Here is a 20,744-nt window from a genome sequence, read left to right on the forward strand (position 1 = left end):
GAGGAGTTGGTCCATCTTCAATCCAGTTCCAAAACCAATCTCAAGCCCTAACCGTTCCGCCCAAGGATGATACCAACCAACTCCTACACAATATGATGGCCTTAATGAAAGAAGAAAGGGCTGCTAATGCTACTCAGTTCAACTCCTTAGCTTCACTAATTCAACAAGATTCATCCAAGAATGATGCTAGATTTAGTGCTTTGGAAAAAAGGATGGAACAGTGGGAATGTAACATCCCGATTTTTGGGCCTAGAAGTATCAGAAATAGCCTGAATGAGATAGGCTACCAGACCCCTTTTAGTAGAGGTCTTAAAGATGAGAAAGGAAGTTAAAGTAGTTTTAGGGACTAAACTGCAAAGTGAAGGCTTTAAGGGGCTAAAGGGTAATCAAAGTTAGAGGCTCCAGTAAAGTCTCAAAGGCCCAGAAAGAGAAAAGAGGCTAGATACAGACCAAAGGTTAAGTTAGAAGCCTCAAAGAGATGGTTTTATGATGTTGAGCCTAAGCAGGGGTAAAACCGTAAATTCAGAAAGTTACAGTCATCAGGGGTAAAAATGGAAAGTACTTAGAAAATTCTAAGAAAATCCCAGAAAATGGAAAATAATATTCTAAGGCTCTTTTGTGAAGAGAGATGATGAAAATACCCCTGAGGTAACTTAAAAAGAATTTATAAGTTTATGGCTCAGTTTGAGATGTAGAGGTAGATTTAATTGTTTGAGTCATAAGGAAACCTCAAAAAATTATGGTAAAATGGGGATGTATGATCGAAGAGACTGTAGAAAATTATAAAATTAGTCTCATCCCTAGAAGACTAGCAAAATGGCTTTAAGAATACTTAAAAGCCAGTTGTGCCGAAAAATGGCATTTTAAAGAATGATTTTTAAGTAGGGCTACAGGTTGAGTTATGACCTGAGAAAATTCACATATTTTCTCTAGAATATGAAGAATTTTATGATATTTTTGGATGAATTTTTGGAGCTCTGGATTGAATAAAATGCTCCAGTCAAATATTAAATAATTTTATCCCCTAAATAGGAGACAAAACCAAAGAAAATATCTAAGAGCCATCATGACGATGCTGAGTCAGCATGCTGAGTCATCAAGCGTAATCATGACACCGACAAGTCATCATTTGAGTCATCAAGCGTAATCATGACACCTACGAGTCATCATGCTGAGTCACCAGAAGATATTTATGGACAGCATAAAAATCAGAACACAGTATGGGAATATTTTAGACAGTCTTTTGTCTACCCGTTATAGTGAAATCTCTACTGCATGACTTAGTAAGGTTAAGTAGCCTGTCAGTAGAGCTAATTATTTTCATCTATGCTCCTCTGAGATGGCGCCATATATGTACCTTTTATTGGCCAGAATTTTAAGAAGAAGTTGTCCCAACGGTACAGGGTAAGTCAAGACTCGAAAAGTATCTGATATGGTGCAAGATTGGCTTGATAGGTGGAGAAATAATTAAGAAAATATTTTTGCACGAATTTTCCATTTATTTTCTCCCTATTTTAATGCCATAAATGATGAAAGGACATGAAAGTGACAAGTGTACGGTTAGATGAGAAAAAGAAAATATTACGTGTACGGCTAGATGGAAAACACATGTACGGTCGGATGCAAGACACATGTGTGGTTGGATTAAAGACATGTGGCTTGATGATGTAAGCATGATGTCATCATGATGAGGTAAGCATGATGTCATAGGATACTTGTCATCGTAAGATCAAAAGAGAAAATGGACGGTCCAGATCGAGCCACGTATTTTTAAGATCAACGGTCCAGATTCAGTCTGCTTTTCTATAAATACCCCCTCCCCTCCCTACCATTTCGTCCAAGCATAAGGAATCCATGGGGAAGCTCTTGCAAAATGGTTTCTAGAGAGAGAAAGAAGAGGGAGAAAGAAAGGCCAAGTGGTTTCAAGTCAGATCAAGCTCTAAAACAAGGTATGCGATGGTTATAGCACCTGATTTTATGCCTATTTCGGATTAGTTACTGTACATATCTGATTCTGAAATTTTTCATGCTTAAAGTACACTCTGTGAGATTTAAATCCATGGGTAGAAAACTTCATTTGGATATGTGTACAATTTATGATGATTTTTCAAAGTTAGGGTTTGAAATCTGGAAACAGTATTGAACTTTTGGAAGAGTTTCAAGTTCCGTACAATTCCGGTGCTGTTCGGCATAGAATTGGCTCCTGAAACTAATTTTCATGTAAATTTAACTTAAGGAGCTTTCAGTGTGGAAGCACTCAATTTGGATTTTTATAGAATTAATTATGAATTTTCAAAGTTGAGCAAAAATTCTGGAAATTCTGCATGAACAGTACCCGCGAAGCAAAATTTCCAGATTTGGTATTCTTGAATCTAAGGCCATCTAAAGTGATCCTAATTGACAAGAAATGGATCTTAAGGATGGGAAATGATAAGATTTATGTTAGAAAAGTTGGAAAGAAAACCCTAAGACTAAGAGAAAGGGTTGAGGTTCAAGAAAGCTAGTCTTGAACTTTATGTAATCTAGTGGTCCTAATGGATTGTATGATCAATGTGACTATGTTTAGGACCTTTGGAACATCCAAGAGGATGTTTGGTGATGTTGACTGAATGTCCACATGGTTGGAAAGACAAGGGAATCAAAGGAAAAGCAAGGGGAAAGCCATGTTACAAGGTAGTGAACTTACCTATACTGTGTGCTTGATATGTATGCTTGCATGATGTGACTAAGCTATGATGAAATGTTTGTAAAGTTATGTTTACAAGTTTATGTTATGTTTTGCCTTGGCAATATGTTATGGAAGCATGAAATGCTTTAGCTTACTTTCCATGGCATTCATGTGTTAATGTTATAACATGTCATGCATGTGCATTATGTCTTGCATGCTTATGGGTAGTGTTTGCTACTGAGATTTTCCCGAATCTCACCCCTCCCTAACCAACCATTTAGGTCAATCAAATGGGAATAATGGCATGAGAAGCAAGGAGAAGTAAGCGGAGAATTATTCTTGTTAATGGATGAGACTGTTGATAAATGTATAATTCTACTATTTTGTGAACTATGTTATGGATGCCAATGATGCCATGTATTTAATTATAATATTTATGGCATGAATGAAAGTGTATGAGCCTAAACAAGAAAGAGTAAGGCCATGTTATGTATGCCAAAGAAATAAAAAGAATTAAAGAGATGTTAAGGGATAAAACATAAGTCCTGGAGCAATGAGTTTGTAGCTCCAGTTTGACCTATCAAACGAGTGAGTTAGGTCATAAGATTTGGCAAGCAAAGAGATCTGATGTTTCTCTTTAAAATGAGAGGTAGTTTGCTCGATTCTGATAACCGAGCAGAAAGTTATGCCTTTCCAAAGTTAGGCAAAAATACAGTAGAATCCGAAAATGACCAAATGAACAGTAACTTTTTCAAAGGAAATTGAGCTTGAATTTCAAGGCAATCAGTTCAAAAACTATTTTTCCTCAAAATTTTATCCAAAGAGCTTTCTGTAGAACTTAGAATCACTCAATTTCAATTTTTTTACAATTAGTTATGAATTTTCGAAATTTGTCACATTTTAAGGTGACAATGAATAGTAACCCGTAAATGAAAATTTTCAAACTTGATTTTTCATCAATTGTAGCCTTCAAAAGTGATTCCAAATGCTTCTGCAAGGAAAGTTAATTGATTTAAACATGAGGTGTTACAGGAAACTAAGTCCGAGAACATCAACTCCTATCTAACTCAATTGTCTAACAACATGAGTGAGCAACAAGCAAGGAGCAGTGGCGCTATCCCCTCCAACACTGTTATCAATCCTAAGGGCTTGAATGCCATTACCCTTAGGAGTGGGAAGCAAGTGAATTTTAGAGAAGAGAAGGATGAAGTTATAGATTAGGAAATCTTATGTGATGAGCTGCCACAAGCATCTTCAAAGGTCAAGAATTCTGAGAGCTCCAAGGAGATGAAGCTAAAGCTGAAAGAAGCCCCAAAAGAACATGATGGCAAGGGTAAAGCTGTGGAATCTGAGCCAAGCAATCATGGAGCCTCAAGCAAGGAAGGTAAGGAGGTAAACATCAATGAACTACCTTTCCCTCATGCTTATTTAAAAAATGCTAAAATGGGTAAGGAGGGGCAAGATCATGAGTTGCTTGAGACATTTAGGAAAGTAGAAGTGAATATACCCTTGCTTGACCTGATTAAAAAGATTCCTAAGTATGCTAAGGTCTTAAAAGAATTATGCACTCAAAAGAGGAGATTTAAACCTAATGAAAGAGTCTAATTACCCTCTAATGTGTCTGCATTGTTTAAACTCCAAATTCCTGTAAAGTGTCAAGACCCTGGATCTTTCACTATCCCTTGCACTATAGGAAAGGTTACTATAGGGGGAGCCCTGTTAGATCTAGGTGCAGCTATTAATGTCATGCCTAAGTCCGTATACACCTCTCTAGGAGCCAAGACTCTTAAGTCTACTACTGTTATGCTCCAACTAGCTGATAGGACTATTAGGTATCCTTAGGGCATTGAAGACATTTTAGTCCAAGTAAAGGGATTGGTGTTTCCTACTGATTTTTATGTGCTTGACATGTCTTCTGAACTTGTAAATGACACTACACTCATCCTTGGTCGACCTTTCTTAAGGACTGCTAATACCATGATTAGCATGAAAGAGGGCACCATAACTATGGAGGTGGGTGATAATAAAGTTTCTTTTAACATGTATGAAGCAATGAAATATCCTTATGAGGACTATTCACTTTTGGGGGTTAACATGATAGACATTGCTATTGAGGATGCTTGTTCTGAAGTTGAATTGCAAAATGACTCTTTCTATTCTGATATTTACACTGATGAATCTATTGATGAGAATGAATCCATTTCTTCCTTTTCATCTCTTTACTCTACACCTTCTACTTGCTCATGTGGTGGTGATGTTACATGCCTTGATTTACTGTGGTTAATTGCATGCTTTCTATCCCACACACATTTTCTGTTTCCTCCCTTGACTCCAAGTTAGACTGTGATTCCTCTATTGTCAGTGATGATTCCCTTGGGGAAAGGTTTCCTGTTGTCGTTTCAGATATGGAGGAAGAAGTCATGGAGAAGAATCCCTCTAAGGCGGTTGCTGTAGATCAACTAGAAGTTGGTTCAACGCTTGGAGAGGAAGTTAACTACAAGGCTGAGGAATTATCACTGGTTGAAGGAAAGGGGAGTAATTTGTTCTCTCTTGAACTTCATAAATTGATTCCTTCTATTGTGCAACCACCTATACTTGATTTGAAACCCTTACCACCTACTTTGAAATATGCTTTCCTTGAGTCTAATGAATAACTACCTATTATAATTGCTAACTCACTGTCTGAGAGTGAGGAAGAGAGACTCTTATCTGTTTTGAGGGAGCATAGAAGGGCAATAGGTTGGACAGTAGCAGATATACCTGGAATTAGTCCTGCTGTGTGCACACAAAGAATTTTACTGAGTAAGGAATCAAAACTAGTGAGACAACTTCAAAGACGATTGAACCCTCTCATATTAGATGTAGCTAAGAAAGAAATTACTAAATTGTTGAGTGCTGGGATAATATATCCAATTTCTGATAGTGAGTGGGTCAGTCCGGTGCATGTTGTGCCAAAGAAGAGTGGGGTAACAGTAGTAAGGAATGAAAGGGATGAGTTGATTCCTACAAGGGTTCAAAACTCATGGCGTGTGTGCATAGACTATAGGAGACTTAATGATGCAACACGTAAGGATCACTTTCCTATACCCTTCATTGACCAAATGTTGGAGAGACTAGCTGGTAAATCACATTACTGCTTTTTAGATGGCTTTTCCGGCTATTTTTAGGTACCCATAGCCCCCGAGGATCAGGACAAAACCACTTTCACATGCCCCTTTGGTACCTTTGCTTATCAAAGGATGCCATTTGGGTTATGTAACGCTCCAGGCACTTTTCAAAGGTGCATGATGGCGATTTTTAGTGATCTTTTAGAGCACAATATGGAGGTTTTCATGGATGATTTTTCGGTTTATGGGGAGAGCTTTGATCAGTGCCTGAATAGCCTAAGGCAGGCTCTAGAGAGATGCATAGCCAAAAATCTTGTTTTGAACTTTGAGAAATGTCATTTCATGGTGGGTAGTGGCATAGTGTTAGGTCACCTTATCTCTAGCAAAGGGATTGAAGTTGATAAGGCTAAAATTGAAGTTATCTCATCTTTGCCTTACCCCACCTATCTTAAAGATTTGAGATCTTTTCTTGGGCATGCAGGGTTTTATAGGCGCTTTATTAAAGACTTTAGTAAAGTTGCTTTGCCCCTTTTTACTCTTCTTAAAAAGGATGTTGAATTTAATTTTGATGAAAAATGTAGACATACCTTTGATACTCTCAAGTCTATGCTTGTTTCACCTCCTATTTTGACTACACCCAACTAGAATTTACATTTTGAACTCTTATGTGATGCTTCTAATTGTGCAGTGGGTGCTATGCTTGGCCAGAAGGAGGAAAAGCAAGCTAGAGTTATAGCCTATGCCTCTAAGACACTTGACCCAGCTCAAGTCAACTATACCACCATTGAGAAAGAAATGTTTGCCATTGTATTTGCTTTAGATAAGTTTAGACAGTATCTAATCAATTCTCGAGTGGTTGTGTATACAGATCATGCAGCTATTCGGTATCTACTTAAAAAGCCACAATCTAAACCAAGATTGATCAGATGGGCTTTACTGCTTCAAGAGTTTGACATTGAGATTAAGGATAGACCCGAGGTAGTGAATCAAGTAGCCGATCACCTGAGTAGGCTACCGGAGGACACAAGGGGAGTAGATTCTTTTGACTTGACTTGTGACTCTTTTACTAATTCAGCTTTATGTTCTGTGGTTACTATAGAGCCTTGGTATGCTAATACTGTCAATTATCTCATGTCTGGACTCACTCCTCCCTTTATGTCTAGATTTCAGGCACAAAAGCTTCGTAGCGAGTCAAAGTATTACATATGGGATGCCCCTCATCTGTGGAGGATGTGCAGTGACCAAGTAATAAAAAGTGTGTGCCGGAGGAGGATTTTGAACCTATTATTTCAGCTTGCCATTCCATGGTTTGTGGTGGTCATTTTAGTGCAAGGAGGACATCTAGGAAGGTCTTAGATTCTGGATTTTATTGGCCCATCCTCTTCAAAGATTCTTTGACATTTTGTAGATCATGTGACAAGTGTCAGCGATTTGGGGGGTTGGGAAAAAGACATGAGATGCCTCAACAGCTACTTCTGTTTTGTGAGATTTTTGAGGTTTGGGGAATTGACTTTATGGGACCCTTTCTTTCTTCCTTTGGTTTTGTATATATTTTATTAGCTGTAGATTATGTATCCAAATGGATTGAAGCTATACCTTGCAGAAAAGATGATGCCCCAACTGTTCATAGATTTCTAAAATCACATATTTTCTATAGGTATAGGATTCCTAGGGCTGTAGTGAGTGATAGGGGAACACATTTTTGTAATAGGATAGTCAACAACCTGTTGTCCAAATTTGGTGTCACTCATAAAATCTCTACTGCCTATCACCCCCAAACCAATAGTCAAGCTAAAATATCTAATAGGGAAGTGAAGCATATTTTGGAGAAAATAGTTAAACCATCCAAGAAGGACTGGAGCTCACGTTTAGAAGAAGCATTATGGGCTTACCAGACTGCATACAAATCGCCCATTAGCATGTCTCCCTACCACTTAGTTTATGGAAAGCCATGCCACTTGCCAGTGGAGCTGGAACACAAAGCATATTGGGCGATCAAGCAGTGCAACATGAATATAGAGTCGTATGGGATGGAAAGGAAGCTGTAATTGCAAGAGTTGGAGGAGATCAGACTTAAAGCTTATGAGAACTCCAGACTCTACAAAGAAAAGACAAAATTTGTGCATGATCGGGGTATTTTGAGAAAGAACTTTAAGGAAGGCGATAAAGTGCTATTGTATAAGGCTCGGTTTACTTTCAAGCAAGGAAAATTCAACACCAGATGGGATGGGCCATACACAGTCACTAAAGCACACAATTTCAGTATGGTGGAGCTCCTACATGAGGAGACCGGGGCCAGATTCAAAGTTAATGGCCATCTACTGAAGCTCTACTATGAGAATCAAAAGCCTCCTTAACTCCCTGGTCGTTTCTTTCCTTAACTCATTTACATGCTTTTGCTTAATTATTGATCTTGCTATGCTTTGTGCATTGTATGTTGAATGAGCATAGGGGAGAAACCATTTCAGTAGGATAGTAGTGTAGTTGTAGTTTGAATTCAATAAGATCTCCTGCAAGTTCTGATCTCTGTCCTATTTCATTTTGTGCTTGTTGGTAATATGGTGCTTGCAATGAATTATATGAATAAGATTGATTGAGAAACCTTGTTTGTGGTATACTTCTTAATCATGAACTTATTGAGCACCCTTTTGATCTATTTTGATGCACTTTAAAGTTTTTGAAGTATCCAGCTACATTTGTTGTATGTGTTGTGTTTCTCTGTTGTTTGGGTGTTTTTTGTGTTGTTCTATGCTCTCTGTGACACTTCACCGCGGCAAACCTAAGCCTTCGCCGTGGCGAAGATGGTTCTGTGTTTCTTGTGTTGCTCTCGGTGACCTTTCACCGCAGCGAATATCGCCAGTTTCTGGGTGTTGCTCTCGGGATGGTTTCGCCGCAGCGAAACGTCTTTCTCCCCCTTCTATTCTTTGTTGCGGTGAACCCGTCGTTTCAGTGCTGTCAGTTTCATTTTTCCCTATTTTTACTTATCAATTTCCCTTTTTACCCCCATTTCTGATTCACCTATTCCTTTATCTTAAGCCCATTTTGGTCTTTTCCCTCTCCCATCCCATTCTACTCCCATTGCCCCTTCAATTTTGAAACCGCTCGGCCCCTCTCATATTCAGCAACTGCTCAGCCCTTCTTATTCAGTAACCCCACGCCCTCTCCCCTTCCGAGCGGTGACCCTCTCTACCTTCCATCTCTAAACTCATCGGCCTCCACTCTTCTCCTTCTCTCTCAGTCGCCCTTTCCCTCTCTCCTCTTCTCCCTTATCTCTTTTGTTTTTCCGTTCTCTCTCCCTCTCTCCTTTGTTCTCCGGTCTGCGCTGAAGTTCCCCCTATCTTTCTTGTGGTATGTTTTTCCTCTCTTCCTTTGTTCTTTCTTTTGTTTTAATTCTGTTAGTTGTTAGTCTTTCAATTTGTTCTGTTATTGTGTTGTTGGGTTAGGTTATTTTGATGTCAAATTGTAGTTACGTAGCCTTTAGGTTATCTAATGATTCATGGTACATTGTGTTTTTCTTTAATCTCTTTACTTAATTCTGAAAGTTTTTGATCAACTGAAAACCTATGAATCATTATATAGCTATTTGCTACTGTCTAGGTTGTGATTTTGGTTTTTCTAGGGTAGTGTTAGTTGTTGTTGTGTAGCCCTTGTTTAGTGTGTTTTACTTCTTGTGTTCAGAGTATGCCTCGCACTAAGAACCCTACGCCTGTGTCTGAGTCTGATTCGGGGGATGAATACACTTTTGAGGAATTATACCGAAAAATTGACCAAAGGCCCCTCCTTAAGGAACGACCTTTTCCCTTAGACCCCCCTGATCACCCCTTTGTCCGCTAGCTCCGTGCCTCCCAATTGACCGGTTTGGTCCAAGAGCGTTCTATGGGTAATGACGCTTTTGTTCGCCACTTTTACACTTATGCCCGTTTCCATGGTTCCTTAGTCGTTGACTTCCGCAATGTCCTTGTCCGCCATTCCTTTACCGCCGACAACATCCGCTTCCATTACCGCCTTCCCCCTAGTCGCCATTCGGGTTATTCGGCCTACAGAGACAATTACCCATTTGACGATGTGGTCCAAACCTTATGTCATGACGGAGCCACTTGGCATCGCCCTCGTACTTCCGAGCAATACCTTAAGCGATCCGAGTTCTAACCTGAGGCTCGCCCCTGGCTGCATTTTGTCTGTAACAACCTCGTACCCACCACCCACCTAGCCAATGTTCTAAAGCGCCAAGCCCTTTACGTTTACCTTCTCATGACTGGCTGCTCCTTCGATGTAGCCGACACCATCTACTCAGCCCTCCATGATGCCATCAACACCCCCAAACTCACCAATAGTATCATTTTTCCCCACCTAGTCACTGACCTTTTTAGGGCTGCCAATGTCCCTGAGTACAACAATGATAGCTATTTTGAGCCAGCCCCTTTGTTTAGATATGACCGACTCAAACAGCCTATCATTGGACCCCCTCCACCCATCCACCTTGTGTATGATGTTGGCGCAGTGCATGCAGCAGGTGCACCAGCTCCTAAAGCTCAAGAAGACCAGCCAGATCTAGAAGCTCCTGAACCTGTCACCTTGGACACTTTGGCTGATGATATTGATGAGCTGGCTAACCATGTCCACCAGTTGCGAGTCACTCTTCTCTGCGAGATGAAGAGGCAGAAGGACTGTGATGCTCTGTATGATCGAGACTGACGTTACCGTCGGCGTGTGGATGCTCTGATTGCTGACCGGTTGAACTTCCTCCTACCTCTCAAAGAGGAAGATCCTTATAGCGGAGCTGGGACATCTAGAGTAGGCACTTCTGGTGTAGGACTATCCGGGTCTGGGGCAGATGATGTTGGGACACAGTAGTAGCTCTTTGGTAGTGTTTTGTTTTCTTTATTGTTCTTTGTGTTTCTTTTTAGTTGATGTAGCTGGTTACTTGTTAAACTTTTTGGATGTTACATTGGATGTTATTTGACTCTTTGGCTACTGATGGCCTTTACAATTTACTGTTACTCTTACTTTGGTCCCAACTTCTATTGTTTTCTTTTCCTCTTTGTTTTGCATGCAACCTATCACCTTCTCCCTCCTTTTTGTGAATTCGATGTGTTGTGCTTCAATTTCAATTGGACTTCACAACTTCCAGCTCACTTTGTGATTGGTTTGCCTATTCTGGTTCAAACGTTGAGGACAATGTTGTGTTTAAGTGTGGGGGAGGGACCAATTGTGGATTCTAGCAAATAATTCTCTTGCATCCATGCATCTATGTGATTTTGAGATGTTTTTGAACTGATAAATTGGTTGAATTGTGAATATTTTGAACTTAGTTTTCTAAAGAGTTGAAAAATTGCATTGTTTACTGCTTTCTATCACCTTTCGCCACGGCAAACATCTGCTTTCGTAGCGGCGAAATCCCTTTTATCACGTTAATGTAGCTCTCGGCCACACTTCGCCACGGTGAAGCAGGCCCTTTCTCCAGACTTGGCTCTCTGTGAGCCTTCGCTGCAGCGACCCAAAAAAAAAATTTATAACAAAACTAAATAATAAATTCTTTGCAATTTCAGTTGTTCTTCAGAAATTTTTCCTGGCTTAGATTCTTTATGCTCCTCCATCCCTTTTAAAATTGATGGAAAGTTCAATTTATACTAGTGCTTTTAGAAAACTTTCCATGCTTTTAAATGAGGGTTGAACTTGGACTAGTTATTCTCATGTTTTTAACAGATAGTAAATGGTGATATGCTTTGAAATTATGACTATGTGGTTTTTAACCCTTGAGATGGATTAATTGAGATTTTAGCCTTGTTGGAAGGATTTTTGGGCCTAAAGTTATTAAATTGAGTGAATCTGTTTATTTCATATTTCTCTAGAACTTGTTTTAATTCTTAATCAAAGCTTAGTGAATCAATTTTTGTAAAAATGATAGAGGCATTCGATTTCAAACCCTCATTTCCCAAACACAAACCCAATCATTTCACCATTGTAAACCCCTTTGGACCTTCATCTTGAGTTCATGCATGCAATTATTTTGTCAAAAAAAAAAAGAAGAGAAGTTGCTCTAATAAAAAAAAGAGAAAAAGCAAAGAAAAGAAAGGATAGAGATATAAAAATTACAAAACATAAATAATAAGTAGCTTCTCTCCTTACTTTTATTTAGATTAATTCTATTTTAATAATTTGTATGCTTGTACTCATTTCCGTTTTCATTCTCATTCCATCCAATTCATTTGGCCTTCATTCAAATTCTAACCCCTAAAAGTCCTCTTGATTTGTAAAGTTTGCTTCCTATGGTGGAGAGGTAGAATTATTACAAGCCTATGGTAGGAATTGGATTGAGTAGACTTAGAGTGAAATAATCCCAAAACAAGTGAGTTAAGAGTGAAACACTTATCTGTGAGATAGATCTCTCTTGATCAATCTTTTGAGTTAATTGTCCATTGTGCTGATTTTCTTAGCATATCCTTGTTTACTGTTGTCAACTTCTATGAGAATTTCTTACTAATCTTCTGCTTTCATCTTTAAGCATGGTAGTGTTTCTCTTTGTGCTGGTATCTCTTTGAATTATTTCTGAGCTTTGTCCAGGAGTATAAAGGTCTAAGTGTGGGGGAATTTGATTGAGCTCAAATTATTCTTATCTTTTCATTACATCATCCATGGTTTTGTTGCATTTTCTAGCTTTTTTGGCTATAATTGAGCTTATTTTAGATCAAGAGTCCTTGCATTGAGTTAGTGTCTTTTTTAGGGTAAAATCGTCATAATTGGTTATTAATTGTATTCAATTAATTTCTAGGACAATTGATGCCTTAAATTGTTGCTTTTCAGTATAGGACACCTGAGATTGGAGCTAAGATTGAAGACTCAAGGCACAAAGAGCAAAAAGAGGAGCCCCTGCCATGGTTCGCTGCAGCACACTCTGCCTTCGCTATGGCGAACGTCTGCCTTCAGGAAAGAAACTCTCTGCCATGGTTCGCCGCGACGAACCCCTCGTATCAGCAAAATCAGACCCGACCATTTCGGGAAAATTTGACTTGCCCACTTCTATGAACCAACCCAGACACATCATATTCGGGTTAGAAACCCTATTTTCGGTATGAGTGAGGTCAGACACGAATATTCAGCCACCATCCACGCTTTTCTCTTCATCTTCTCTTATCTCTCCCACCAGAACCCTAATCCCTCACCTTCTACTGTCATCTTCATCCATGGGCAACACTAAGTTAGTTTCAATGGAGATGTTTCTGCACACCATGAGTGGCTAGGCTTCCTCCAGCTCTTGAAGATGGATGATTGGCATGAGTTCTAAGAGCTTAAAAAGGGAGTTTCATTTTCATCTTAGTTTAGCTATGTATTTATGAATTCCTAGGTCTAGGATTTGTAAATTCTTAGTTAAAGACTTTGATTGATATGTAATCATTAGTTGATGATTCCTATTTGTAGTTGGATTGGTTAATGTTGGATTTCATGCTTTAATATATGTAGTTACATATATGTTCTTTGTAGCTTTCTTGATTCTCTTCATCTTGCATGGTCATGTTTAGATGATGAGTTGATTTTCTGTTGCATTGAACCTTTTGCATTAATCATTCTTAATTGCACATTAGGGAAGCTTAACAATGTTTTCATTAATGAGTTCATTAATGTAAGCATTGGACTCAATGAGTTTGAGGTTGTTATCAAGAAAACCTAATGAATTTCTAAAACTCCCACATCTTAAGAGAACTATGATTGCCAAGAATCCATTTTCAAGAGGTTTTATCAATTGATTCAGTACTTGATTTTCATCCATTTCATTTTAATCTCCCAAAAATCCAAAAATACATTTACATTCTATTGCATTTTACCTTAATTACAAGAGTCAATGAAAACCCCCAACCTTTTCCAGCTTAATTTGCATAACCATGGCATTTAGTTAATCTAGGATCTTAATTTCGGCTCCACAAGTGAAACGACCCGAGGTTGTGCCTATAGTACAATCCTTGGATAAATTTTTGAAATTGGCCCCAAGGTGTAAACAAAGACAGTCAAGGCGATTTTCATATAAGCTGACTTTTGACCTGAGAAAAATTGGATAAATTCTCCATGATCGAAAAGTAGTATTGTTACCCAAAGATAGGTTCTCATAGTGATGGACCGATAGAAAGAATTCAGTCAAGTTTGTTCCAAAATAAATAATATTGAATGTTTTGATGAAAAAATAAAGGGAAGAACACTACTCCTTCTTTAGGCATGTTATATAATGCCATGTGAAGTTAATTATGATGAAAAAAGGGTGCCAGAACATGTATTAGGGTTACCAGGTAAGTCAGAGAATGAAAAAGTACCCGATATGATATAAAATCACAAATTTGGTGGAGGAATAGTCAAGGGTATGAGGGAGAGTGAATTTCTCCCTATTTTCTCCCTATTTTAATGCCAAAATGATGAAAGGACATGGATGGAATAACCACAAATTGTTAAGGGGTATGTTTGGAAGAAATAGAATTATGTAATAAAATGTTGCTTATGATCACATGTAGGATTATATGTCCCTTAAGGTGGCATATTAGGTGGCTTTGGTGTTGATTACAGTGGACACTTAAGAGGGTTATGTGGCAAAATCAAGAGGGAGGAATCATAAATGGCCAAGATTAAGCCATACACACACAAGATTAATGGCTAGGATTTAAGCAAATTTTTATAAATAACCCTTCCCCTCCCATATAGCCTAAATTTTCAGCCACCACAAAGAAAGAAGAGGAGAGAAGCAGAAAATATGAAGGGAGGAAGGAGAAGAAGATCAAAAGAAACCATGCAAGATCAAGCTTCAATATAAGGTATGTTCATAGTTTTTAAGGTAGTTTCTATTACCTTTGTTGTTGTTGAGCTTGGCTATAGGTTTTGTTAGATTTTAGGCACTTGAAACCCTAGGAGGACATGCTACATGAAATTAATAGGTTTAAGGGAGGATGAAATTGATGTAAGAATAATGTTTAAAGGCTTGAAAAGAACAAGAATCAAGTGGTTTTGTGATGAGTTTGTAAGAAAACCAACTACTCTCTAACCTTTGAACAAATTTGGCCAGATTAAGGTTCATGTTAGGGTTGGATTTTTTATGATTGTGATGCTTTTAATGTGTTTAGAATGAAAAAAATGTTTGGGGTAAGGGTGAGAAAGCAGGTTTGGAAGCATTTGAATTGAAAATAGAATTTTGAACCCTAAAACCCTATGTTTTCGGCCAAAGCTGGTTCTAAGGGAAGAAGTTGGATTTTGATAATTTTGATCTTGGAAATGGATTCTATATGCAAAATTATGGGAATAAAATGTGCAATTATGTTTAGAAAGATTAGAAATTAAGCTTAACAGTTAGAAGTCAATATGGTTTAAAGAGAGTAAAGTATTGAAATTGATAGTTACCATGGCTCTAATGAATAATCAGTAATGATGTGTTGATGTATTTAGGGCCATAAGGCACTAAGGAAGAGAAATAGAAAGGTTGATCAAGCAATCTTAATGGTTGGAAGCAAAGGGAGCAAGAGGAAGTAAAGTGAAAGTATAAAGACACAAGGTAGCAAACTTTACCCTACCTTTATGTGCTTGGTATTTGCTTGCATGTATGGCATGTTTTTATGTTTATATGATTTTATGAACTGATGTATTGTGAATATGAATACATTCAAAGCATGTTATAGGCTTTTGTGTTTTATGATAAATGCATGATGATTTCCAAACTTTGTTATAAAGATGTTAAATTGCAAGATGTTATGAATGCCAAGCTCGCCACATATGTTTGAGTAGCTATTTCTTGCTATTGAAATTCTCTTGAATCTTACCCTCCCTTAACCAACCCTAATAGATGATAATGAGCAAGCAAAATGATGTATGAAGTGGAAGCAAGAAAATGAGGAAAAACTGAGGAAATGTATTATATTACATTATGTAATTTGTATGAAAATGTATGATATGAATATGCCACTAATGTTATGTTATGATAAATGATTATGATGGCATGTAAGACTAAATATGATGATGTATGGAAATGGTTAGTATATTGATGGATGGGTAATGTGCATGAAAGGAATTAATGTGAATTATTAATACAAGCAAGGGGGATAAGTTATCCCTAAATAAGCCATGAATTTGTGATAGAGTGGAAGTCACGCAGACGATTGACTAGACATTATAATATTGGTTTGTGATAAGTCATCTGCTATTTTTACTCTCGTGCTTCCTACGTCGTATATAATGTCTTCAAAGACCTATGACCAAATGGAAATAACTAGATATCATAATAAGTTAATGAATTAAGAAAACCAAATATATGATGACAAAACTTATGTATTGAAGATGCATTTAATATTACCACTTGGGTGACGACTGAATGAATCAACCCAGTATATGACATTGCCTATGGGGCAAGCAATGCACAATGACCAATGTTTGCTAAAATATAAGAAGAAACAAAACCATTAAGCTCATTGGAAATTGAATACATATAGATATATATAAATAGATATAAGCTATTTACTTTTCAATAACTGGGGACAAATAACAAGGCATTTGTTTTCTCCAATGGTATTATCTACATATCTCATCCGCTTAACAATGGGGTCTTTCAAAAGTATGTGCAAGAGAGTATTAATCAAGCTATTGTCATATCTTGATGATTATTATCTGAAAAATAAGAAACTTAGAATTGATCAAGGGCTAGTAGTATAGTAAAGATAAAGGCGGAACGACTTTTGAATTAAAATTTGGGGAAGGATTGGATTGTTATTTTGAAAAGTTTTGGTCAATGAAGGAACAAATTGGAAATTATGCTTGAAAATTTTCAAAATTCCCAGAAATTCATGAAAAATAAAATAAATGGTTTAAAACAGTATTTGAGGTCCAAAAGGTGCGAAGAGAGTAAAAATAATTTATTTTAGGATTTTTTATAATTATTACTATTTTGGCTAATTAAGAAAAATTGACTAAAGTGAGTTATTTTAAATATGTAGAGACCTCAATAATTCACATAAAAATGAGAAAAATTAGTTGAGAGGTTATTATAGATTTTAACATTATTTTCAACCTCTGAAAGTATCACATCTTGTTAATTTTAACCCTAAAAATGAGAAATATAAAATAGACCATGGGTCAAGTAGAGTGGCTAACAGATAGACGGCACAACTTTTAAACTGAAACCAAACTATAATTCTCAACATATTCGGTCAATATTGAACAACAAAGTTGGAAAGTGTACCAAAAAATTCTCAAAAAATACAAAAAATAGAGTAAAGGGTGCAGAATAGTATTTGAGGCCTGGGAGATGAAAATAAAATGAAAATAATTTATTTTGGAGTTTTTTGTATTTTGGCCAATTAGGGAAACATTGGTTTTTGTTGATTTTGATGAATTTGTGTAGGGATATATGGAGAACATGTGTTTGGAAGCATTGAACTTGAAAATAGAAATTTTGGAACCCTAGGAAACCTTTCGGCTAAACTGAATAAGGAAGGAAGGAATTGGATTTTGATGAATCTAAGTTCAAATGTGGATCCTACATAAAGAATTATGTAGGAAAAACCTGTGGGAATTATGTAAAGAACGGTGATGCTAAAACCCTAAATTAAAGGTTAAAGCGTAGGGTTTTAGAAAGAGTTGTTTAATGAAATGGTGTTTCTGATTTGAAATACCATTATTCTTGTTATTTGATAGGCATTATTTTTGAACAAGTGGGAGCTTAAGAACAAGAGCAAGAGGCCATGTTATTCAAGGAGGTAAGAGGTAGCTTAGAACGTACAATTTGATGTTATCTTGCTTGGTTGTTACTTTATGTAATTCCTTGATTATGTGCCATGTTATGGATGAGCTTGATAAATGCTAATGTGTTTGACTTATTGCACTATATGCCTTGGCTATATACATTATTGAATTGACTTTTGGAATAGTTTAGTGCTCTCTTTCATGGCATGAAAATTGATTGATGATTTGTGAAATTACATGTAACATCCTTGCATGATTGACATTATAATTATGCTTCTTTGCTACTAAGATTTTTATATAATATCACTCTTCTCCATGTCCAAAATAACACCATTAGGGGCTCTAAGCGGTCATGGGAAATGCAAGGAGGTGATCACATCTTGAGAGATACTTATGTGGAACTTCGTGGATATTATGTTATAAAGATGTAATATTTGTGACTTTGATGACTCGCTGACTATATGGGGTTTATATCCTATGTGAAAATGCTCTATAAATGCTATGAAATATGGTCCACATATGTTTGAAATGCTAAGATAGAATTAGGACAAGTTGAACTCTTAAAGGATAAAAGTTGACCTAAAATAAGCCAAAGTTTGACCACATGTGTTTTTGAGTAAATGAAGGAATTGGATCATGAAATTTGTTAGATCAATAGATGTCTTTTTTATCTTTAAAATGAGTGACAATTCATAAAAATTGGAGTTTTGTACAAAAAGTTGTCTTTCCAAAGTTAGGTATAAATTTTGAAAAATAAAAAAATTCATAAGATGAACAATACATATTGATGTGGAAATTGGGCACACATGAGCTGAATTTGTAATATGAAAATATTTTTCCCTTAAATATATAGTTGAAAGCTTTAAGTAGAATTTAGAACCATATCATTTCAATTTTTTTAGAATTAGTTATAATTTTTCAAAGTTGTGCCAAATTTAGGGTTATAATGAATAGTAACCCGAGAAAAGCAATTTAAAAATCCAAAATTTTCCAAACTTAAGGACTTATTAAATGGTTCCAATTACTTTCATTTAATATAAAATTTGGGTGACAAATTAAGATGTTACAGAAAGTGCAGAGGTTAGCTTTAAAATATTTAAAGCCAAATTATGTTGGTAAGATGTTGATTTCGGGAAAAATTAAATAGGAGTCACAAGTCAAATTTTGACCTAAGAAAAAATAAGGGAACTTCTTCTCATTAAAAAAAAGTTATTGGCATAGAAAAATGAATTCTTAGAAGTACTGAATTAGACAGGATACAGAAAAATTAACGGATATTAAAAAATTATACAGTGTAATAATTAAAAGCTCAGTAGAGCAAAATTTTTCCCAAAATTTTTGCATGGTTTGGGGCCAAAAATGGAGGGGAGGACATGGAAGGAATAATATGATTTGTTAACGGGTAAGCTTGCTTGGATGAATAGAATTGACTAATAAAATACTGCCTTATAAATCACTTGGGTAATAGGTGGAAGGACACTTGTAAACTTGAAGGGACATGTGGCATGATCTTATGATGAAGGGTTAGATCAAGAGCCAAGTAACAATGGAATTTTAGGGCTTCTTTAAGGGAAAAAATAGAAATCTAAGCTAAAAATTTGTCTACAAATACCTCCCTTAATTCAAACAATTCGAAAAAAAATGGGCAAACTTAGGGGAGGAGGTTTTGCTCTTGAAACTTTAAAAAGGAAGAGCAAAAAGAGAAGAAGAAGATTAAGTTATCCTCAGACAATCATGTAAGGTAAGTAAAGCATTCATTAAGGTTTTAATTACCTTGATAGTGCAAGATTTGAAATTGATTTGGATGGTTGAAAATGGCTAAAACCCCAGGGAAACCATGCTACCCAAAATGCCATTGATTGAGCTCAAGTTTTTATTATCTTTTCATTACATTGTCCATGATTTTGTGGTATTTTTTGACCCTTTTTAATGATAATTGTGCTTAATTTAGATTAAGAGTCCTTACTTTAAGTTAGTGTCTTTTTGAGGATAAAATTGTCATAATTGGTTATTAATTGTATTCAATTGATTTCTAGGACAATTGATACTTCAATTTGTTGCTTTTTATTATAGGACACTAGAGATTGGGGCCACAATTGAAGAGCTCAAGGCACAAGAAGCAAGAGAGGAGCCTCTGCCTCAGTTCGCCGCGGCACACTTCTGCTTTCGCCGCGGCGAACGTTGTCCGTCAAGAAGCAAAACTCTCTGCCATGTTTCGCTGCGGCGAACCCCTTAAGGCTCCCAAAAGAGAAACGACCCGAGTTTGTATTATACTGCATAGCTTGGATTTATTTTTGAGCGAGAACCCCAAAGCGAACGATGAAAGGCTCTCTTTAGCCATATAATGAGATATGAATGATTCAAGAATTGTATATGGATTAGAGGATAGAAAATGGCTAGAAATTGATGTTTGAACTTGGTTTATGGAAGAATTCTAATCAAACCGGGATGTCACCTTCTGGGTCATCAAGAATATGATTGCACCAAATAATGTACTATAGGACACAACCTATCATTCTTCTTGAGGAGCACTTTTATTAGAAAACCTAGACTAAATTGGCTATCAAAAGCATATTGATTTAGGAAAAAAAGAGGGTTGTAAGTGATAAAACAGTGGTACAATAAAGGTAAAATGTAAAGAAGTAAATTTTTTTGGTGCTTTTAAATTAATGAAAGAATGTTTTAGATTAAAGGGAAAATATGATGAGATAGGCTCTTGATGATAAAAACTTGGCTATCATTGCTCTTAAAATGATATGGGAGTTTTGAAAATCTCTGAGTTTGGATAAAAACCCCAAGCAATCACTTAGATCCAATGCTTTAATTAATAAAAACTTACTTTAATCAAAAATAATTAACACCTCTTAAAAACATTGTTAAAAACCGCTTAGGGTGCAATTAAATAGATGATGCAAATGCCCTCAATGATTATCAATCAACATCCATAAAAACCAAGCAAGCAAATTAACTATCAATAATCATTGACAATCAACTAACCAATGAGGAATCAAAACTGATATATATATATATATATAATCAAACCTAAGATATCATCTAGTTCAATTAAAATAGTCTAATCACAAGATTAACAAAATGGTAATCAAGTCTTACACAAGAGTAGAAATTTCTAAATTTAGAAATATCTAATACATGTTTAAGCATAGAATTAGACTAAGAAAACTCCCCTAATATGTCCATGAGAAAACATCCAAGTCATGACCTGGGAAGTCTATGTTGTGATCTGGGGACACAGAAGTACTTCT

This window comes from Neltuma alba, unplaced genomic scaffold (assembly GCF_004799145.2).
Source record: "Neltuma alba isolate B1F8T4 unplaced genomic scaffold, ASM479914v2 tig00000298_pilon, whole genome shotgun sequence".
NCBI lineage: Eukaryota > Viridiplantae > Streptophyta > Magnoliopsida > Fabales > Fabaceae > Neltuma > Neltuma alba.